This window comes from Schistocerca gregaria, chromosome 1 (genome assembly GCF_023897955.1).
Source record: "Schistocerca gregaria isolate iqSchGreg1 chromosome 1, iqSchGreg1.2, whole genome shotgun sequence".
NCBI lineage: Eukaryota > Metazoa > Arthropoda > Insecta > Orthoptera > Acrididae > Schistocerca > Schistocerca gregaria.
The window spans coordinates 562,454,054-562,479,158 of NC_064920.1; positions in this window are offsets into that span (position 1 = coordinate 562,454,054).

The following is a 25,105-nucleotide window of genomic DNA, read 5'->3' on the forward strand; positions in this document are numbered from 1 at the left end:
GCTTGTTACTAGTCTTAAGTAGCACACGGCCCACCTTGGTAACACATTTTGTTTTGTTTAAATGAAAAGAAACATTGATAACCGATGTAACAGCAAGAATGTTTAATTAAAGCATACAAACGTGAATTCATTGTGTGGTAGATGTACCGGATGCCAGTTTGTGGGATTGAATTCCACGCTCGTTGTATTATTTAGTCATGAGTCTTCTGATTGTTTGATGCGCACCGCTATGGCCTTCTCTCCTGTGTCAACCTCTTCATTTCAGAGCAGCACTTGCAACCTCCGCTATTGACGTCGGAAATGGAGATGGTTTGGGGTCAGTGGAATGCACGCTAGAGCGTGTCTACCGTAGTATGTCCTTGAAGCAACAGATTTGTAACAATTCCTTGTGAGTGCAACTCGATGCGCCAGAGCCATACGTCGAACATAATAGTCTTTCCTCTCAGTAGTGGGCTCTGGAGGCCAGTCGTCTGTGACCGTACATTCTCGTGACCGCCGGCCGGCGTGGCCGAACGGTTCTAGGCTCTTCAGTCTGGAACCGCGCGACCGGTACGGTCGGAGGTTCGAATCCTGCCTCGGGCATGGATGTGTTTGATGTCCATAGGTTAGTTACATTTAAGTATTTCTAAGTTCTAGGGGACTGATGACCTCACACGTTAAGTCCCAGAATGCTCGGAGCCATTTGAACCATTCTCCTGACCATCGCTGTCAGCTGTCACTTACAGTGGTTTCAAGTATTTCGTATCGCAGGAGGAACATACACTTCCTCGTAGCCCTTTTTACACGTCCTCCTTAAAGCTCTCTGAGGTGTTGTGATGGAGTCTTTGTCGAGTAAAAAACATTAATGACTAACGTCAAGTCACCAATTCCAGTCTCAAAGGTAACGAACGCTCAAGAGTTACTGCGTGTATTTAAAGCAACATACCCCCTCCTCCCACCCATTAACCATGAACCTTGCTTTTGAAGAGGACCTTTGGGAGCTCAGCGATACAGATAGCAGTACGCCCGTACCATAGGTGCAACCACAAAGAGGGGTGTCTGTTGAGAGGCCAGACAAACGTACAAACCTGTGGTTCCTGAAGAGAGGCAGCAGCTTTTCCAGTAGCTGCAGAGGCAACAGTCTGGATGAGTGATTTGGCATTGTAGCACTAACCGAAACGGAAAAATTTGGGAATTTGTGATAAGGACTATGGGACCAAACTTCTGAGGTCATCGGTACCTAGGCTTACCCACTACTGAATCTAACTTAAACTAACTTACGCTAAGACAACACACACACCCATGCCAGAGAGAGGACTCGAACCTCCGACGGTGAAGCCGCGCGAACAGGGGCAAGGCGCCCCTGACCGCGCGGCTACCCTGCGTAGCAAAGATAAGGCCCTTTCTCTGCTTTGGTACTACGATCGGCTGAAAGCAAGGGGAAACTACAGCCGTGATTTTTCCCGAGGGCATGCAGCCTTATTGTATAGTTAAATGACGATGGCGCCCTCTTGGGTAAAATATTCAGGAGGTAAAATAGTCCTGGAGGGGATTACTCTGGAAGATATCGTTATCAGGAGAAATAAAACAGGCGTTCTACGGATAGGAGCGTGGAATGTCCGATCTCTTAATCGAACAGGTAGATTAGAAAACTTAAAAAGGGAAATGGGTAGGTTAAAATGAGATAGAGCGGCAATTAGTGAAGTTCACAAGTAGGAGGAACAAAACTTGTGGCCGGATCAATATGCGGTATTAATACAAAATCAAATAGAGATAAGTCAGCAGAAGGTTTGACAATCAATAAAAAAAATAGGAGCGCGGGTAAGCTACTAGGAATAGCATAGTGAACACATTATTGTAGCCAAGATAGACACAAAGCCCATGCCTATCACAGTAATACAGGTGTATATGCCATTAGATCCGCAGATGATAAAGACATTGAAGAAATGTATAATGAAACAAAAGAAATTATTCAGATACTGCAGGGAGACGAAAATTTAATAGTCATGGGGGACTGAAATCCGGTATTAGGAAAAGGAAGACAAGGAAAAGTAGTAGGTGAATATGGAATGGAGGTAAGGAAGGAAACAGGAAGTCGGCTGGTAAAATTCTGCACAGAGCCAACACTTGGTTCAAGAATCATGAAACGAAGTTATACAGGGTGGTCCATTGATCCTGACCGGGCCAAATATCTCAAGAAATAAGCGTCATACCAAAAAACTACAAAGAACGAAACTTGTCTAGCTTCAATGTGGAAACAAGATGGGGCTATGGTTGGCCACTAGATGGCGCTGCCATAGGTCAAACGGATATCAACCGCGTTTTTTTAAAAAAAGGGAACCCCCATTTTTATTACATATTCGTGCAGTACGTTAAGAAATATGAATGTTGTAGTTGGACCACTTTTTTCGCTTTGTGATATATGGCGCTGTAATAGTCACAAACGTATGTCTCACAAATTTAGACGAACAGTTGGTAACAGGTAAGTTTTTTAAATTAAAATACAGAACGTAGGTACGTTTGAACATTTCATTTCGGTTGTTCCAATGTGGATTTTCCGTTGCACAATAGTGCGTATTATGCCGGTTTACGTTACCGCTGTTGGTGAATGACGCTTCGTCGCTAAATAGAATGCTTGCAGAAAATCTGTAATCGTCCCGTAATTTCCCTTGTGCCCAGTGACACAACTTTTCACGACGTTCAAAGTCGTCGCCATGCAATTCCAGGTGCATAGAAATGTGGTACGGCTGCAATCGATGTTGATGCAGCATTCTCAGCAGCGACATTTTTGAGATTCTCGATTCTGGCGCCATTTGTGTGCTACTGATGTGCGGACTAGCCGCGACAGCAGCTAAAGCACCTACTTGGGCATCATCATTTGTTGCAGGTCGTGGTTAACGTTTTACATGTGGCTGAACACTTCCTTCTCCTTAAATAACGCAACTATCCGGCGAACGGTCCGGGCACTTGGATGATGTCGTCCAGGATACATAGTACACGCCCGTTGGGCATTTTGATCACAATAGCCATACATCAACACGATATCGACCTTTTCAGCAACAGGTAAGCGGTCCATTTGAACACGGGTAATGCATCACGAAAGAAATATCGTGTGCACTGGCGGAATGTTACGTGATACCACGTGCTTATACGTTTGTGACTATTACAGCGCCATAAAGCGAAAAAAGTGGTCCAACTAAAGCATTCATGTTTCTTTATGTAGTACACGAATATGTAACAAACAATGAGGGTATCTATTTTTAAAAAAACGCAGTTGATATCCGTTTGACCTATGGCAGCGCCATGTGGTGGGCTAATCACAGCGCCATCTGCTTTCCCCCTTCAAGCTATACAAGTTCCGTTCTTTGTAGTTTATTCGTTTGACGCTTAGATCGGGAGATATTTGGCCCCGTCACGATCAATGGATACATGGAACATGCCTGGAGACAATGGAAGGTTTCCGATAGATTATGCAATGGTAAGACAGAAATTTAGGAACTAGGTTTTAAATTGTAAGATATTTCCAGGGGCAGATGTGGACTCTCACCACAATTTATTGATTATGAACTGTAGATTTAAAACTGAAGAACCGAACCTAAAAATAGTGGGAAATGTAAGGAGATGGAACGTTTATCAACTGAAAGAACCAGAGGTTGTAGCGTGATTCAGAGAGACCATTCGCGAACGATTGACAAGAATGGTAAAAAGAAATACAGCAGAAGAACAATGGGTAGATCTGAGAGATGAAACAGTAAAGGCAGCGGAGGATCAATTAGTAAAAAGACGAGGGCTAGTAGAAATCCTTGGGTAACACAAAAGATAATTAATTGATGAAAGATGAAACTATAATGCAGTACATGAAACAGGCGAAAAGGAATACAAACGTTTCAAAAAAGAGATCGACAGGAAGTACAAAATGGTTACGCAAGGATGGCCAGAGGACAAATGTAAGGATGTAGAAGTGGTAGGATAGATACTCCGTACAGAAAAATTGTATGAATATCAAGAACTCAAATGGAAAACCTGTTCTAAGCAAAGAAGGGAAAGAAGGAATTCGGAAGGAGTACATAGAGGGTATATACAAGGGCGATGTACTTGAAGGCAGTATTATGGAACTGGAAGAGGACGTAGATGAAGATGAAATGGGAGATACGATATTGCGAGAAGAGTTTGACAGAGCACTGAAACACCTAATTCGAAACAAGGCCCCGGAAGAAGACAACATACCATTTTCGATCTAGCGATAACCTTGGGAGAGCCATCCCTGACGAAACTCTTCCATCAGGCGCGCAAGGTGTAAGAGAGAGGCGAAATATCCTCAGACTTCAAGAAGAGTATAATAATTCCATTTCCAAAGAAAGAAGGTATTGACAGGTGTGAAAATTACCGAACTATCAGTTTAATAAGTCGCGGCAGCAAAATACTAACACGAATGGAAATACTGGTAGAAGGCTACCTCGGGGAAGACCATTTTGAATTCCGTAGAAATGTCGGAACACGCGAGGCTGTACTGAACCTACGATTTACCCTAGCAGATAGATTAAGGAAATGCATTTGTAGACTTAGAGAAAGCTTTTGTCAATTTTGACTGGAATAAACTCTTTAATTTCTGAAGGTGGCAGGGATCAAATACAGGGACCGAAAGGCTATTTACAATTTGTACAGAAAGCAGACGGTAGTTGTAAGGGTCGAGAAGCATGAAAGGGAAGCCGTGGTTGGGAACGTAGTGAGACAGCGTTGTAACCTACCCAAGATCTTTTTAAATTTGTATATTGAGCGAGCAGTAAAACAAACAAAATAAAAATTATAACTAGGAATTAAAATCCATGGAGAAGAAATAAAAACTTTGAGGTTTGCCGATGACACTAATTCTGTCAGAGAAGAGCAGTTTAACGGAGTGGACAGTATCTTGAAAGGAGGACATAAGATGAATATCAACAAGAGCAAAGCAAGGATATTGGAATGTAGTCGAATTAAATCAGGTGATGCTGAGGGAATAAGATTACGAAATGAGACGCTCAAATTCGTAGATGAGTTTAGCTATTTAAGGGAGCAATATAACGGATAATGATCGAAGTTGAGAGGATATAAAATGTAGACTGGCAATGGCAAAGTAGTGTGTTTCTGAACAAGAGAAATTTGTTAACTTCGAATATAGGTTTAAGTGTCAGGGAGTCTTTTCTGATAGTATTTGTATGGAGTGTAGCCACTTGTTGTTGTTGTTGTTGTCTTCAGTCCTGAGACTGGTTTGATGCAGCTCTCCATGCTACTCTATCCTGTGCAAGCTGCTTCATCTCCCAGTACCTACTGCAACCTACATCCTTCTGAATTTGCTTAGTGTACTCATCTCTCGGTCTCCCTCTACGATTTTTACCCTCCACGCTGCCCTCCAATGCTAAATTTGTGATCCCTTGATGCCTCAAAACATGTCCTACCAACCGATCCCTTCTTCTAGTCAAGTTGTGCCACAAACTTCTCTTCTCCCCAATCCTACTCAATACCTCCTCATTAGTTACGTGATCTATCCACCTTATCTTCAGTATTCTTCTGTAGCACCACATTTCGAAAGCTTCTATTCTCTTCTTGTCCAAACTAGTTATCGTCCATGTTTCACTTCCATACATGGCTACACTCCAAACAAATACTTTCAGAAACGACTTCCTGATACATAAATCTATATTCGATGTTAACAAATTTCTCTTCTTCAGAAACGCTTTCCTTGCCATTGCCAGTCTACATTTTATATCCTCTCTACTTCGACCATCATCAGTTATTTTACTTCCTAAATAGCAAAACTCCTTTACTACTTGAAGTGTCTCATTTCCTAATCTAATTCCATCAGCATCACCCGATTTAATTTGACTACATTCCATTATCCTCGTTTTGCTTTTGTTAATGTTCATCTTATATCCTCCTTTCAAGACACTGTCCATTCCGTTCAACTGCTCTTCCAAGTCCTTTGCCGTCTCTGACAGAATTACTATGTCATCGGCGAACCTCAAAGTTTTTACTTCGTCTCCATGAATTTTAATACCTACTCCTAATTTTTCTTTTGTTTCCTTTACTGCTTGCTCAATATACAGATTGAATAACATCGGGGAGAGGCTACAACCCTGTCTCACTCCTTTCCCAACCACTGCTTCCCTTTCATGCCTCTCGACTCTTATTACTGCCATCTGGTTTCTGTACAAATTATAAATAGCCTTTCGCTCCCTGTATTTTACCCCTGCCACCTTTAGAATTTGAAAAAGAGTATTCCAGTCAACATTGTCAAAAGCTTTCTCTATGTCTACAAATGCTAGAAACGTAGGTTTGCCTTTTCTTAATCTTTCTTCTAAGATAAGTCGTAAGGTCAGTATTGCCTCACGTGTTCCAACATTTCGACGGAATCCAAACTGATCCTCCCCGAGGTCTGCATCTACTAGTTTTTCCATTCGTCTGTAAAGAATTCGCGTTAGTATTTTGCAGCCGTGGCTTATTAAACTGATAGTTCGGTAATTTTCACATCTGTCAGCACCTGCTTTCTTTGGGATTGGAATTATTATATTCTTCTTGAAGTCTGAGGGTATTTCGCCTGTCTCATACATCTTGCTCACCAGCTGGTAGAGTTTTGTCATGACTGGCTCTCCCAAGGCCGTCAGTAGTTCTAATGGAATGTTGTCTACTCCGGGGGCCTTGTTTCGACTCAGGTCTTTCAGTGCTCTGTCAAACTCTTCACGCAGTATCGTATCTCCCATTTTGTCTTCATCTACATCCTCTTCTATTTCCATAATATTCTCCTCAAGTACATCGCCCTTGTATAAGCCTTCTATATACTCCTTCCACCTTTCTGCCTTCCCTTCTTTGCTTAGAACTGGGTTGCCATCTGAGCTCTTGATATTCATACACGTGGTTCTCTTCTCTCCAAAGGTCTCTTTAATTTTCCTGTAGGCAGTATCTATCTTACCCCTAGTGAGATAAGCTTCTACATCCTTACATTTGTCCTCTAGCCATCCCTGTTTAGCCATTTTGCACTTCCTGTCGATCTCATTTTTGAGACGTTTGTATTCCTTTTTGCCTGCTTCATTTACTGCATTTTTACATTTTCTCCTTTCATCAATTAAATTCAATATTTCTTCTGTTACCCAAGGATTTCTAGCAGCCCTCGTCTTTTTACCTACTTTATCCTCTGCTGCCTTCGCTACTACATCCCTCAGAGCTACCCATTCTTCTTCTACTGTATTTCTTTCCCCTATTCCTGTCAATTGTTCCCTTATGCTCTCTCTGAAACTCTGTACAACCTCTGGTTCTTTCAGTTTATCCAGGTCCCATCTTCTTAATTTCTCACATTTTTGCAGTTTCTTCAGTTTTAATCTACAGGTCATAACCAATAGATTGTGGTCAGAGTCCACATCTGCCCCTGGAAATGTCTTACAACTTAAAACCTGGTTCCTAAATCTCTGTCTTACCATTATATAATCTATCTGATACCTTTTAGTATCTCCAGGATTCTTCCACGTATACAACCTTCTTTCATGATTCTTAAACCAAGTGTTAGCTATGATTAAGTTGTGCTCTGTGCAAAATTCTACTAGGCGGCTTCCTCTTTCATTTCTTAGCCCCAATCCATATTCACCTACTATGTTTCCTTCTCTCCCTTTTCCTACACTCGAATTCCAGTCACCCATTACTATTAAATTTTCGTCTCCCTTCACTATCTGAATAATTTCTTTTATTTCATCGTACATTTCTTCAATTTCTTCATCATCTGCAGAGCTAGTTGGCATATAAACTTGTACTACTGTAGTAGGTGTGGGCTTCGTATCTATCTTGGCCACAATAATGCGTTCACTATGCTGTTTGTAGTAGCTTACCCGCATTCCTATTTTCCTATTCATTATTAAACCTACTCCTGCATTACCCCTATTTGATTGTGTGTTTATAACCCTGTAGTCACCTGACCAGAAGTCTTGTTCCTCCTGCCACCGAACCTCACTAATTCCCACTATATCTAACTTTAACCTATCCATTTCCCTTTTTAAATTTTCTAACCTACCTGCCCGATTAAGGGATCTGACATTCCACGCTCCGATCCGTAGAATGCCAGTTTTCTTTCTCCTGATAACGACATCCTCCTGAGTAGTCCCCGCCCGGAGATCCGAATGGGGGACTATTTTACCTCCGGAATATTTTACCCAAGAGGATGCCATCATCATTTAATCATACAGTAAAGCTGCATGTCCTCGGGAAAAATTACGGCTGTAGTTTCCCCTTGCTTTCAGCCGTTCGCAGTACCAGCACAGCAAGGCCGTTTTGGTTAATGTTGCAAGGCCAGATCAGTCAATCATCCAGACTGTTGCCCCTGCAACTACTGAAAAGGCTGCTGCCCCTCTTCAGGAACCACATGTTTGTCTGGCCTCTCAACAGATACCCCTCCGTTGTGGTTGCACCTACGGTACGGCCATCTGTATCGCTGAGGCACGCAAGCCTCCCCACCAACGGCAAGGTCCATGGTTCATGGGGGGTGTAGCCACTTAAGGAAGTGAAACATGGACGATAACCAGGTTAGACAAGAAGAGAATAGAAGCTTTCGAAATGTGGTGCTACACAAGAATGCTGAAGATTAGATGGGTAGATCACGTAACTAATGACGGGGGTACTGAATAGCACTGAGGAGAATGGGAATTTATGGCACGACGTGACTAGATGAAAGTATCGGTTGGTAGGACATGTTCCGAGGCATCAAGGGATCTCCAATTTAGTGCTGGAGGGCAGCGTGGAGGGTAAAATTTGTAGAGGGAGATCAAGAGATGTACATACTAAGCAGATTAAATAGTATAGAGTAGCATCGAGGGCTGTACCAAAACTGAAGACCACAACAACAACAACCAAGTAAGGACTCTCTGGGCTTTGAGTTTGTAGTGAAGTAAAAAACTTATTTTATTTCCATGTATTGGTGGAAATGAGTTTAAAATTATGACATATTCATATAAAGAAATATGCTTAATACAGAAATGTATGAGTACAGTATTCAAACTAAGAAACATGAACCTGGACACTTTCTGTACGCTGGACGCAGCTTCTTCGTACCTCGAGTACGCGATTTTGTAAACGTCTCTATGGCACTGCCTCTTCATAGCTCTGTACACGGCTATTGTTTTTTCCTACACCCCTCTGCGCTAGGTAGTTGAAAGCTGTCACAAATTCTGCCTCGTGTTAGGAATTTCCTTAAGTTGACCTCACTGTTGGAGTTTCTTAGGAGTAAAGAGTAAAGCTGCTTCAACATAAAGCATGGCGCTATATTTTTTCACGTATCTCAGTGTTTGACTTACTTTTGTAGGTCATTTAGGAACACATGTGGACACTGTCTGAGAAATTTATGGCGAATAAAGTTAATAGCACGAAAGTAATACACTTAAACGCAATGGACAAGGGATGTGTATACCAAGTTTTGTCCGCCCCCGGTAGCTGAATGGTCAGCGTTACGGATTGTCAATCTTCTGGGCCCAGGTTCGATTCTCGGCTGGGTCGGGGAATTTTCTCCGCCCAGGGACTGGGTGTCGTGCTGTCATCATCATCGTATCATGCTCGTCGACTGCAGGTCGCCGAAGTGGCGTCAAATTGAAAGACCGGCAGCCGGCAAACGGTCTGCCCGACTTGAGGCCCTAGCCTATATATATTGTCATAATATGTATAGATCTCGACGAGTTTTTGGAGACGGGGTGGTTGCCAGCATCATTTTTACAAACATGTAATAACTGTTCCTTTCGCTGCGAGTAGCAGCTGCTGATATGACAAATTCTGCTGTATAAAAATTTTGTAGGAGTAGCAAGTAATCGCGGAGTAAAAATGCATTATTATTGTTGATTCCTTTGTTGCTCTTACAATGTGTTGAATGAAGGATTCCCTAAAATTTAATGTATGTCTCAGTGAAAGGAAGGAAGATTAACGTCTCGACGACAACGTGGTCATTAAAGAGATCGACAGAAACATATCTTAATAAGATACTAATCCGTTATTGGCAGTTGGATGTTCGGGGTAAAATGCTGTGGAACCATCTTCAGCGTAGGTCTGAAATGTGAAGTATGCTAGTTATCATTTCCACTGTACTCCTAGTAAAGCACATACTATGTAAAAAGAAACAACTGATGAAAATTGGGTCCAGGAAAGATTGTGGATGGAAATCTACCGTGCTCCTTGATAAGAAAACCAAAGCCTGGAGAACCACACAGGGAGTCGAACAACTCTCCTCCTTAGTTCGAGTCCAGTGACAGAATCACTCCGCCGTCTCTTGCTGTATCTACATTCTCCAACGGTTATTAATTCGTGGTATTCAGACGCGTACACAAATGTAATTGGATGATATTCAGTTACATTACGTAGAATTTAAACTTCACCGGATTACATATTAAAGAGTTGGCGCAAGTCATTATTCCGTACGTTAACTACTGTCAAGAGACTTCCAGTGCTGAAAGATTTCCCCTGAGAAGTGTAAAATACAAATACACGGCAGTGCCAAAGGAGCTGGTATGGGTAAGCGTATTCAAACACAGAGATATCAAAACAGACAGAATACGGCGCTGCAGTCGGCAACGCCTATATAAGGCAAAAATGGATTGGCGCAGTAGTTAGATCGGTTACTGCCGCTACAATGGCAGTTTATCGGGATTTAGTAAATTTGAACGTGGACTTCTAGTCGGCGCACGAGATATGGGACACCGCATCTCTGAGGTAGTGAAGAAGTAGGGATTTTCCCGTAGCACCATTTCACGAGTGTAAAGTGAATATCAGGAATACGGGAAAACATCAAATCTCCGACATTGATGCGACTGGAAAAAGATCCTGCAAGAAAGTGGCCAACAACGACTGAGGAAAATCGTTCAAAGAGACAAAAGTGCAACCCTTCAGCATATTGCAGCAGATTTCAATGCTGGACCATCAACAAATGTCAGCGTGCGAACCATTCAACGAAACATAATCGATGTGGGCTTTAGGAGCGGAAGGCCCAATCGTGAACCCTTGATGACTGCATGACACAAACCTGGGCCCATCAACACTGACATTGGACTGTTGATGACTGGAAACATGTCTAGTCGGACGAGTCTCGTTTCAAATTCTATCGAGCGGATGGACGAGTACGGGTTTGGAGACAATGAGTCTATTTACCCCACGTGACAGTAGGGGACTGTTCAAGCTGCTGTAGGCTCCGCAGCTACAACTGAAGAGATGTGGGACCCCTGATACATCTAGATACGACTGTAACAAGTGACACATACGTAAGCATCCTATCGGATCACCTACATCGATTCATGTTCATTGAGCATTCCGGCAGACTTGGGAAATTTCAGCAGAACAAAGCGACACCCCACATGTCTAGAATCGCTACAGAGTGGCTCCAGGAACATTCTTCTGAGTTTAAACACTTCCGCTAGCCACCAAGCTCCCCAGACATGGACATTATGGAGAATATCTGGGATATCTTGCAACGTATTGTACAAAAGAGAACTCCATCCATTCTTACTCTTACTGATTTATGGGCAGCCTTCCAGAATTCATCGTGTCAGTTTCCTCCAGCACTACTTCAGACATTAGTCGTGTTGAGGCACTTAGGTGTGCTCGCGGGGACTCTACACGATATTAGGCAGGTGTACCAGTTTCATTGGCTTTTCAGTGTATTTGACGCGATAGACACATCAGTCGAAATATTACCGAGGAAAATTAATGAGTCATTAACTTTTTCAAAATTTTGCAATGCATAATTGCCGCCATAGACTCAATATGGTCAAACCTAAAGAATATGGAAACGGAAACATCTTTGTGAGAAAGTGTAAGGACTAGGCCTCACTCTAATATCACTCATTTACAAGTGTTTTATTCGACAAACATTAGAATTGGAAGTAGTCTGTTTGTATCTTTGTATCTTGCCAGCGCTATAGACTGTATTAATATCGCTGACAGCGCTCTGAGCCATCAGCAAGAGATTCTGTGGTTGGATGGACTAGCAGTTGGCGAGCAGATAGTGAAGGAATGGTTCAAATGGATCTCAGCACTATGGGAGTTAAAATCTGACGATATAAGTCCCCTATAACTACTTAAACCTAACTAACCTAAGGGCATCACACACATCCATGCCCGAGGCAGGATTCGAACCTGCGACCGTAGCGGCCGCGCGGTTCCAGGTAGAAGCGCCTAGAAGATAGTGAAGGGTTTGGACATGATTTCTTAGTGGAGACTCAGTGTAGGTAGGACATGCATTGTAAAATGAGGATGGATGTTGTTTGGAATGTTTGGGTATGGGTATTTGTTTGTTTGTACTTCAAGTTCCGTAAGACCAAAATGAAGAACAAATCTCCAAGGTCATAGAACATGTCAGTAAAAAAAATTATCACATAAAAGTAGTAACAGACTAAAATAAAAATGTTTATGAAAACCGGAAAAAGTCAATCCATAAGTTTAAGTAAACGCAATCAACAATACAACAGCTTCATCTGTCAAGGAACTCCTCGATAGAATAGATGGAGTGACGCATGAGGAAACTCTTCAGTTTCCATTTGAAAGCACATAGATTACTGCTAAGATTTTTGAATTCTAGTGGTAGCTTATTGAAAATGGATGCAGCAGTATACTGCACACTTTTCTGCACAAGAGTGTAGGACGTCCGCTCCCAATCCAGGTTTCATTTCTGCCAGGTAATAACTGAGTGAAAGCTGCTTATATATATATATATATATATATATATATATATATATATATATATATATATATATTGAAAGGCCAGTGTCAAAATACCCAGACTCATGAACAACGATCACTCACTTCAAATTCCTTTCGAATAGTAGAAATGGGAGCATTAAGTCTTTGAATAAGCTCCTGACCGTTGGCTTTCACGACAGTTTACTATCTTTCTGAACATCTAAAAATTTGATCTGTTCAGTTTCACTAATCGTATGCCGATTCTGTGAAACTAAACATAAGGTTTTGTTGAATTGTGTGATACTGCAGAAACAGAGTCTTACTGTGATTTAGCGTTAGATTATTTTCTACAAGTCACGAATTTGGGTCATGAACTGCACTATTTGAAACTGGGCCAATGTTGCACACAACATTCTTTACTACCAAGCTAGTGTCATCACCAAACAGAAATATTTTAGAGCTATCCATAATACTAGAGGGCATAAGATTTTTATAAATAAGGAACAGGAGTGGTCCCAACACTAATCCCTGGTACACTCACCATTTGATTCTACCTCACTCAGTCCCCACATCACAGCCATTCTCAACATTGTGAATAATGACGTTTTGCTCTCTGTTGCTAAAGTAAGAGGTGAAACAACTGTTAGCTAGTTCCAGTATTCTGTAATGGTCTAGCTTCTGGAGAAATATTTTGTGCGCATCACAATCAAACGCCTTAGTTAAATCAAAAAACCGATCCAGTATCTCACAGAGAAAAGAAAATATAGCATTTTTAATTGTTAAACGACTTCTAAGGTTGAACTGTACATTTGTTAGCAAATCGTGTGATATAAAATGATCAATTAACCTTACATACACAGCCTTTTCAATGACATTAGCAAACACATATGGCATGGAAACAGGTGTAAAATTGTCTGCATTATTCTTTTCTCCCTTTTTATAAAGCGGCTTTACTACTGAGTGCTTTAATCGTTCAGGAGACTGACCATACCTTAAGAAAAAATTGCAAATGTGGCTAAATACAGGGCTAACATGTGCAGCACAGTACTATAATATTCTGCTAGTCCTTAGTCTTCAATGTTTTAATTATGACTCAATCTCGCCCGTGTCTGTATCACAGTAGTATATCTGTAACAAATCACGAAAAGGCATTTACCAAGAAAGTTATATGATTCCCTGTAGAAACTAAAGCTTTGTTTAATTCACTAGAAATGCTCCGAAAATGATTGTTGAATAATGTACATATATCTGAGTTATCAGTAACTGTAATGTTTTTTACTACTAACTTACTTTATATCGTCGACCTTTTGCTGCTGACCAGACACTTCCTCCACAACTGATCATTTGATTTTAATTTCATCCTGTGAATTAGCTATTCTATTTGCATAGCGCATCCCTTTAAGTTCCTAATAACACTTTTAAACACCATACAGTACTGTTTGTAATGCTTGGTTGTGACTATTTCTAACATTTTGATATAATTCCCGCTTTTTTGTACATGATACCCTTATCCCACTAGTCAGCCATCCTGGCTGCCTATTGCTGCTAATACTCCCTTTAGAGCGTTCTAACGGAAAGCAACTCTCCAAGAGCATACGGTGTGTGTTAAGGAAAGCATTATATTTATCATCTATGTTATCAGCACTGTAAACATCCTGACACTCTTTTTCCTCGACAAGATTTAAAAAAATTTCTATTGCTGTGGGATTAACTCCCGTACATAGTTCGTAATAATATGTGACATTTCTTTGAGTACATTTGTAGATCATTGTCTGAAGGTTATTCACCCTTTTACTAACAATGTCCACCTAGTAATGAAGAATAAATAATAATATTGTCTGTGGCTGTGCTACTGTTTCCCTGCACCCTAGTTGGAAAAAACACAATCTGCATCAGATCATATGAATTTAGGAGATCTACCAACATACTTTTTCTTGCAGCATTCTATGCAATGTTTATAATGAAGTCACCTCATATAACTGATTTCTGGTACTTCATACAAAGTGGTTCATGTATCCTCTCTATCTTGAGCAGAAATGTTCTGAATTCATAGTTAGGGGATCTATAAACAACAACAATTAGAAGTTTAGTATCACTAAATTCAACTGTCCCTGCACAACATTTAAATATCTGTTCAGTGCAGTGCCGTGATACGTCTATGGACTCAAATGGAATACATTTTTTGTGCACATAGTCACTCTTCCACCCTGCAAGGAACTACTTGAAACACAGCCAGCTAACCTGTCTCCTGGTAAAAAACCCTCTGAATTGTCACATTATTTAAGTGGTGCTTCGATATACCAATAATTTCAGAGTCAACTTCTATAAGCAGTTCTCTAATACCTCTTATATATTCCTTCTCTACTTGGAAACATGATGTCCTCTAAAGGTGAGCTCATAGTTAGAGGCACTTCCTCTAAGCAGATATACCTAACAGCTAACCAATCTAAAAAAAGAGGCAGCTTGAACACCATCTTCTGCAGGAATTTTTCCATGAGTGATTCCACCACCACCCACTACACTGTCATCTATAAGCTTTGCCAGCCTCCTCTTCCCATATCTATTGAGGTGCAGCCCATGCCTAGTGAAATCCGATCTACTGATAGACCCAACTGGCACCACTGGAATGTGAGCCTGCCCACTACCATCAATGCCCTCTCCAGCCCCATGTTAATGCGCCTAAGAGCCGCATTAAGATGAGGCCGATCATGATGCTGAAACAGTTACACGAAATGCTCATTAGTGTCACCAGTTTGAGTAGTTATTTTTACCGTGTCACCACATACATAATATTCACCGTCCCTAACAAGACTGTTCCCTGCTCCACCCACTATCACTACCTGGTCCTCCGTAAAATTCCTACATAACTCCCCTATGCTTTGATTCACCTGAGCCAACCATGCACTAAGCCTCACAAAGCTGGTGACCGGGTAATCACTCCCCAACTCTTCCTGCAACTACTGGCAAACACCTCTACCATGCAAACTACCTAGCAGCAGAACCTTCGTCTTTCTGTTAGACTTTGCACCTGACCTAGGCCTCCTAACTACTGAGGACCACTGCATGTTCATTACATCTACAGCTACAAGAGGCTACTCTCCACTAAATTCTGAGAGTTATTCAGATCTATTGCTTATACGCAAAGTATATCTGTATGAATACCTCCTCCTCCTAGGTGCCTTCTTGCCAACTGCCAGTTCAATTCCCCACCACCCTTCACCCTCCTCAACCTATCTCGTTCCTCCTTTGCGCGTTGTAACTGTACCTGAAGGGCAAGCTCCTGCTCCTCTATCAATATATTTCGACTATAGCTTCTGAATTCCCAGGAGAGGATCTCGCTAGAATTCCCACTGGCCTCCCCACTGCATTTCTCCAATGAAATTACTTTGAACAAAACCCACACCGTAATCTATTACTCACAAACCTACAACAGAGCCCACACGTCACATTCATGGTAAAACTTTGCAGTTTCTGAAAAAAAAACTAAATGTCTACGTCACAGTGACAGTTACACCAGCAGAACAATTTATAGAACTAACACTAGCGGTCTCGAAATTATCTGCCTACTAATAAATCAAATACTTGTATTAACACTACTTATACCACAGCTAATACCAATACCAACAAAAGAAAATTACCAGCTAAAACAAAAAATTCAAGCGGCCACCGGAACCCTCAACGAAGATGCTGAATGGAAATTTACTGAAATATTTCACTAGAAACAATAAGAAAAGTCCGTTGAAAACTAAAGCACGAAATTTACTGAACGACTTCAGCGTAGAGAAAACTCTAAAATATATAGAGAGGGAACTTTTTTAAAAGTTTATTGAGTCGTTATTTCGCCACAAACAACACGAAACATCAGTGAAAACTATTAAATTTAATAACTCATCACTTAACATTTCCGTAGATGCCGTGGTCCATACATAAAACTCTCTCCTGAAGTCTCGCCTTCGACTGCGGATGGCATCCTCGCACGACAATTGGCGAACTGCAACGAGAGCGCGAGTGAGCGCCGTACATATAAGCCATCTAGAGCGCGCCGCTGTCAATCACGTGACATCGGCTGTGTTGTGATCCCTGATATTGCCAACTTGTTCATGGATAACTTCGAACAATGGCGGCTACAAGCAGCTATAAAAAGACAAGCCAAACGGTATCGTTATGTAGACGATACATTTGTTATATGGACCTATGGGGAAGAGCAACTGGATGCATTCGTGTTACACCTGAATAGTATTAATCCAAGAATTCAATTCACTAAGGAAAAGGAAATCGATGGTCACCTGAACTTCTTAGATGTGACTGCAATGAAGAGAGATGACGGATCATTGGGTCAAAAGGTTTTCAGGAAAGATACACAAACTGATCGTTATCTGCATAAATATTTTAACCACCACTCGAGACATGAAAGAGGGGTGATTAAAACATTAATAGACAGCGCGCACAATATATGTGAACCAGCTCACTTAGATGATGAGACTGAACACCTTAGAGCGACCCTCAAGAAGAATGGGTATTCCAACAGAGAGATAGATCGTGCACTGCGCGCTAGACTGACAACCAGGACGGACGAGGTTCCTCACCAATCCAAGAGTATAGTGTTCTAACCATTTATCAGTAAGGTTACTGATCGCATTGTAAAAATGTTAAGCAACTACGATGTGGAAACTCTTTTCTGACTCACAACTAAAATAAAACAATATTTAAGATCCGCAAATGATGAACGACATCTCTAGCTGCACCAGATGTCTATAAAATTCCGCGCAGTTGTCTATAATAAAGAAGCTTCAACACACGTCTGGGCGGAACATGTGTTTCAGGAAGGTGATCATGAACTAAAGTTTACTGAGACAACCGTCATAGCATTATTATGAGCGAATGTACAGAGAGGCCATTGAGATTGACAAACACTGCAGTAATTTTAATAGAAAAGATGAAGGCATTAAGCTGGATAAGATATGGATGTCAATATTGCAGCAACAGCGTGACAATCGATTAATTTCAATTGAGAAAGTTGGCAATATCAGAGATCACAGCACAGGCGACGTCACGTGATTGACAGCGGCGCCCTCTGGATAGCTTACATATACGGCGCTCACTCGTGCTTGCCTTGCAGCTCGCCAATTGTCCTCGGAGGTTGCCTTCCGCAGTCGAAGGCGAAACGTCAAGGGAGAGTTTTATGTATGGACCACGGCGTCTCAGTCCGGACATGTTAAATGATGACAACACCTTCCGTGAAAGCCTTCATTCTATGATCAATTTTAATAACTGTGTAACAGTGCCACAAATAACTTTGCCAGTACTTAGCTTTACAGCCGCTACAGCTGTAACTGCACGCCTCAAAATGTAAACACACAAAGGAGGCGATAGGCTTGGACGAACGAAGTAAGGGGAAACACGAACAACAGACTACGAGGGTCAACAACATAGGAAGAAAGACTAAGATTAATGAAAATCCATTAGTAAGTTACTTTTACAGCTAATATCAACACAAACACACAGTAAAAGAAGTACTTGAAGATTTAACTTTATAAAATATTGACGAGCAGTTTCAACAGCAGTCCAGCACACGTGACGACACACCAAAGACCCAATACTATAGTGTTGACAATCATATAGTTTTTGGATCTGGATGTCACATGACTAAGGTAAAATCTTCTAAATACAATATTTCCTCTGCAACAAAATCTTTCATTTGCTAACCACATGCCTCCTAGTAGTTAGAGTCTATAGCAGTCAGAATCTTTTTATTTAGCTGGCTGTAGTTGCTGCTTGCTGTAATTGCTGTAGTTCCTGTTCTGAAGATTTTCTGTGAGGTAAGTGACTTATGAAAAAGTATGGGTCATTCTTAAGATATCTTGCTATTCAGGGTCATTCTTTTGTGTTAATTATTTGAAGTCATGATGTCACTGTATAGCAGTCGGATTCCTCAGGACTTGTATATTGTGGGCAATAAATGAATCTGTTAAATTTGAGTTGTCTTTGTCAGGGGAAATTCTGTAGGTATGTGTTCTAAATGATAAAAATAAGTGAAGAGACAGTAGTTTCACTTACTCTATAGTTTTTTCACCTGTCGACCCTTACCCGAAGATAATTCAGTAGAATCTTCTGATTTTCTTGTAGTATGAATTATTAGAAATTAGTTACTGTTTACTGCTAGCGCTTAACTGCATGTGTGGAATATCCTTCGTAGTTGCCGTTTCTTATTGTTGTATTGTAATGCCATGAGGAAAGCAGGTGTGTCATTTGTGGATTTTTCCCTATGTATCTTGCAGTCGCTTTTGCAGATGATTAGATGTTGTTTATATTCAGTGGTATTTTAGTGTTTCTTCCTGTTTTTGCTTTTCAGATTGTTTTTTGTGTTACTGTGTAAAATAGTGTGATTAACATTTCGAATGAAAAGCGTAAAAATAGGCTGCAAAGCAAGTTGAGGAAAGTCAATGACGACGAGCGCAGTTATTAACACCACCTAGAAAGGAATTGAGAAAGCCGCGCGGGATTGGCCGAGCGGTCAGGGGCACCAGCAGCCATGGACTGTGCTTCTCGTCCCGGTGGAGGTTCGAGTCCTCCCTCGGGCATGGCTGTGAGTGTTCGTCCTTAGGATAATTAAGGTTAAGTAGTGTGTAAGCTTAGGGACTGATGACCTCAGCAGTTAAGTCCCATAAGATTCCACACACTTTTTTTAAAATTGAGAAATGTTCAAGACAATAATTTGGTAATAGTGCACAGGGACATAGACCAGACAGTAAATAACGGGGTGGAAATTAAAACAATCAGTGAACATCGAACTAATGTCAATCGATCAGTTGATTCGCCTCAGGAATGTGCAATGATAGAAGAAAATCGTGCAAATACCGTTGACTGAGGTTTTGCATCATACATTTTTCTCAAATAAGTCACGTAACACGCTCTGATTTTCAATATACGAATATTGTCGGTGCAAGAGCACTGAGAAAACACACATAGGAACATGTTTCAGTAATTTTTTTATTGTTATTGCAATTAATTAAAAAAATCAAAAAGAGGAAGAAACAAAGCAACAACTTCAAAAGATAAACTTTAGTTAAGAAATTTAGAAAAAACTTGAATGAACACAAGAAGACTTAACCGCTGAGATATACAAAATCGAATTTAAATATCAAAACATTTCTGAACAAGCAAAAACACGAATTTGGGAGTATTTTCAGTCTATTTTTCCGTGACATGAAAACACATTACAGTATCACGAAGCAGCCATAAAAGAACTGCAGATCATTGTACACGAAAATCACGACATCTAGCAGGCTACAATTGAGTCTGTTGTATCGACTGATATGGTCGCGCAACTTGTAAAAATTAAGGAAAACTTAATGGACACAGCAGATACGATTACGACACAAATGGACACTAAAACTTACCTTAGAAAAACACACGGAGGATTTCAGCACACTATCGGAAAAAGTAGCCGAACTTTCGGATCAGTTAAGAAGTTTATCTGCGAAAGTGGACGATGAATGATACAAGACCGGTAGCCTTCACTGACAGGAGTAGAGGGGTTCTAGTCTCTTCAGTCTGGAACCGCGCGACCGCTACGATCGCAGGTTCGTATCCTGCCTCGGTCATGGATGTATGTGATGTCCTTAGGTTGGTTAGGCTTAAGTAGTTCTGAGTTCTAGGGAACTGATGATCTCAGATGTTAAGTCCAATAGTGCTCGGAGCCATTTGAACCATTTTACTGTCACAGAGGAGCACGAGAGAATTAGGAAATTGAAACAGAGTCAGAAACAAAAGAGAAGATGCACGGTCATAAATGGTATCTGTACTTCCGAGAACAGGTACTACTTTCACACACACACACACACACATATATATATATATATATATATATATATATATATATATATATATATATATATATACTACGAGTAATGAGTAATGAGTGTGATGGATTCAAATGGTTCAAATGGCTCTGAGCACTATGGGACTTAACATCTGTGGTCATCAGTCCCCTAGAGCTTAGAACTACATAAACCTAGCCAACGTATGGACATCACCCACATACATGCCCGAGGCAGGATTCGAACCTGCGACCGTAGCAGTCGCGCGGTTCTTGACTGAAGCACCTAGAACCGCTTGGCAACCGCGGCCGGCTGAGTGTGATGGGCAAAAATCTATTAGGCGCACTACGAATGTAATTGTATGGAAATATTGGGAATGTAGGTCTCACGGGGAGCGTGCAAGCGATAGGTCCCTCGGTGGCTGAGATGGATAGAGCGTCTACCATGCAAGCAGGAGATCCCGCGTTCGAATCCCTGTCGGGGCACACATTTTCAACGGGTCCCCAATAATATATAACAACGCCTGTTTGCAGGTAGGGTCTCTATTAACTACCATTTCATTGCAAAAGAGAAATGCCGGAAATACAAGATGACCTGACCAAGGTGATACAAGAATTACAATTTTCAGAGGATACTCACGCTCCGACACTGGAAGAGGTATTTAGAAATACGGAAAAGTCACACAGTTATAATAAATTGTATTTCGGAGATTTTGAAAGTAGTCGGCAGAAAGTACCGAGCAAAGTCGCGGATTTACATATAGGCCCACTAGGCACAGGAGTAGGGGTGGCGCCTTAAGGAGGGAGGCATTTGTTGCTCTGTACTGATTTTGACCTATTACATTTTAAAATAACTGAGCTTACAAGCGAAACAAATTTTTAATATTGTTAAACAACTTGTTAGTTTAAATAAACCTTAAGAACCAAATTCGACAATACAAGTTCAGAAATATACGTAGTTTACTTTGGTGACTGAATGGAAATTTAAGATTACGTTTCTGTCTGTTAATATTTTCATATAGTCTTTTAAACATGATTCCGAGAACGTTGTCGGCTTCTTAACCCTAACACATTTTTCCCGTGAAAATACCGGGACCCCTGATAAGCCGTGATAAACTTTTTTTTTTGGTCATCAGTCTACTGACTGGTTTGATGCGGCCCGCCACGAATTCCTTTCCTGTGCTAACCTCTTCATCCCAGAGTAGCACTTGCAACCTACGTCCTCAATTATTTGCTTGACGTATTCCAATCTCTGTCTTCCTCTACAGTTTTTGCCCTCTACAGCTCCCTCTAGTACCATGGAAGCCATTCCCTCATGTCTTAGAAGATGTCCTATCATCCTGTCCCTTCTCCTTATCAGTGTTTTCCACATATTCCTTTGCTTTCCGATTCTGCGTAGAACCTCCTCATTCCTTACCTTATCAGTCCACCTAATTTTCAACATTCGTCTATAGCACCAGATCTCAAATGCTTCGATTCTCTTCTGTTCCGGTTTTCCCACAGTCCATGTTTCACTACCATACAATGCTGTACTCCAGACGTTCATCCTCAGAAATTTCTTCCTCAAATTAAGGCCGGTATTTGATATTAGTAGACTTCTCTTGGCCAGAAATGCCTTTTTTGCCATAGCGAGTCTGCTTTTGATGTCCTCCTTGCTCCGTCCGTCATTGGTTACTTTACTGCCTAGGTAGCAGAATTCCTTAACTTCATTGACTTCGTTACCATCAATCCTCATGTTAAGTTTCACGCTGTTCTCATTTCTACTACTTCTCATTACTTTCGTCTTTCTCCGATTTACTCTCAAACCATACTGTGTACTCTATCATTGATATCCTTTCACCTTGTATTTCAATTCCACTCCTGAACCTTTCTTTTATTTCCATCACTGTTTCCTCGATGTACAGATTGAAGAGTAGGGGCGAAAGGCTACAGCCTTGTCTTACTCCCTTCTTAATACAAGCACTTCGTTCTTGATCGTCCACTCTTATTATTCCCTCTTGGTTGTTGTACGTATTGTATATGACCCGTCACTCCCTATAGCCTACCCCTACATTTTTCAGAATCACGAACAGCTTGCACCACTTTATATTGTTGAACGCTTTTTCCAGGTCGACAGATCCTATGAACGTGGCTTGATTTTTCTTTAGCCTTGCTTCCATTATTAACATTAACGTCAGAATTGCCTCTCTCGTGCCTTTACTTTTCCTAAAGCCAAACTGATCGTCACCTAGCGCATTCTCAATTTTCTTTTCCATTCTTCTGTATATTATTGTTGTAAGCAGCTTCGATGCATGAGCTGTTAAGCTGATTGTGCGACAATTCTCGCACTTGTCAGCTCTTGCCGTCTTCGCAATTGGCTGGATGATGCTTTTCCGAAAGTCAGATGGTATGTCGCCTGACTCATATATTCTACACACCAACGTGAATAGTCGTTTTGTTGCCACTTCCCCTAATGATTTTAGAAATTCTGATGGAATGTTATCTATCTCTTCTGCCTTATTTGACCGTATCTCCTCCAAAGCTCTTTTAAATTCCGATTCTAATACTGGACCCCCTATCTCTTCTAAATCGACTCCTGTTTCTTCTTCTATCACATCAGACAAATCTTCACTCTCATAGAGGCTTTCAATGTATTCTTTCCACCTATCTCCTCTCTCCTCTGCATTTAACATTGGAATTCCCGTTGCACTCTTAATGTTACCATCGTTGCTTTTAAAGTCACCAAATGTTGTTTTGACTTTCTTGTATGCTTCCGACAATCATATCTTTTTCGATGTCTTCACATTTTTCCTGCAGCCATTTCGTCTTAGCTTCCCTGCACTTCCTATTTATTTCATTCCTCAGCGACTTGTATTTCTGTATTCCTGATTTTCCCGGAACATGTTTGTACTTCCTCCTTTCATCAATCAACTGATGTATTCTTCTGTTGCCCATGGTTTCTTCGCAGCTACCTTCTTTGTACCTATGTTTTCCTTCCCAACTTCTGTGATGGCCCTTTTTAGAGACGTCCATTCCTCTTCAACTGTGTTATCTACTGCGCTATTCATTATTGCTGCATCTATAGCGTTAGAGAACTTCAAACGTATCTCGTCATTCCTTAGAACTTCCGCATACCACTTCTTAGCTTACTGATTCTTCCTGACTAATGTCTTGAACTTCAGCCTACTCTTCATCACTACTATATTGTGATCTGAGTCTATATGTGCTCCTGGGTACGCCTTACAATCTAGTATCTGATTTCGGAATCTCTGTCTGACCATGATGTAATCTAATTGAAATCTTCCCTTATCTCCCGGCGTTTTCCAAGTATACCTCCTCCTCTTGTGATTCTTGAAAAGGTATTCGCTATTACTAGCTGAAACTTGTTACAGAACTCAATTAGTCTTTCTCCTCTTTCATTCCTTGTCCCAAGCCCATTTTCTCCTGTAACCTTTTCTTGTACTCCTTCCCCTACAACTGAATCCCAGTCGCCCATGACTATTAGATTTTCGTCCCCCTTTACATACTGCATTACCCTTTCAATATCCTCATACACTTTCTCTATCTGTTCATCTTCAGCTTGCGACGTCGGCATGTATACCTGAAGTATCGTTGTCGGTGTTGGTCTGCTGTCGTTTCTGATTAGAACAACCTGGTCACTGAACTGTTCACAGTAACACACCCTCTGTCCTACCTTCCTATTCATAACGAATCCTACACTTGCTATACCATTTTCTGCTGCTATTGATATTACCCAATTCTCATCTGACCAGAAATCCTTGTCTTCCTTCCACTTCACTTCACTGACCCCTACTATATCTAGATTGAGCCTTTGCATTTCCCTTTTCAGATTTTCTAGTTTCCCTACCACGTTCAAGCTTCTGACATTCCAGGCCCCGACTCGTAGAACATTACCCTTTCGTTGATTATTCAATCTTTTTCTCATGGTAACCGCCCCCTTGGCAGTCCCCTCCCGGAGATCCGAATGGGGGACTATTCCGGAATCCTTTGCCAATGGAGAGATCATCATGACACTTCTGCAACTACAGGCCACATGTCCTGTGGATACACGTTACGTATCTCTAATGCAGTGGTTTCCATTGCCTTCTGCATCCTCATGTCGTTGATCATTGCTGATTCTTCCGCCTTTAGGGGCAATTTCTCACCCCTAGGACAAGAGAGTGCCCTGAACCTCTATCCGCTCCTCCGCCCTCTTTGACAGGGCCGTTGGCAGTATGAGGCTGCCGGAAGTCTTCGGCCGCCAATGCAAGATAATTTATAAAAATTTAGGCAGTTGCGGGGATGGAACCCGGGATCAAAAACGTTTTGATTATGAATCAATGACGCTACCCCTAGACCACGGGTTGAACTAACCAGCAATTTCTTAATAACTATAAAATATGTGGGCCTCAGTATGTAAAACCGGACTCTACTTAAATTCCTCGTAGAAATTATTGGCAAGTATCAAGCCAGCCTTCCATTACTGTAATTAATGTGAAAGCTCTGTATTCTACAATATCTGAGCTTTGGTTTAATGACACCCATTTAATAAAACATGTTGATACTGGGAATGTTTTACATTTTTAAACATATGGTAATACGCACGTAAGTAGAATATCTAATAATGTGTGAAATACACTTCACAACAGTTTAAAA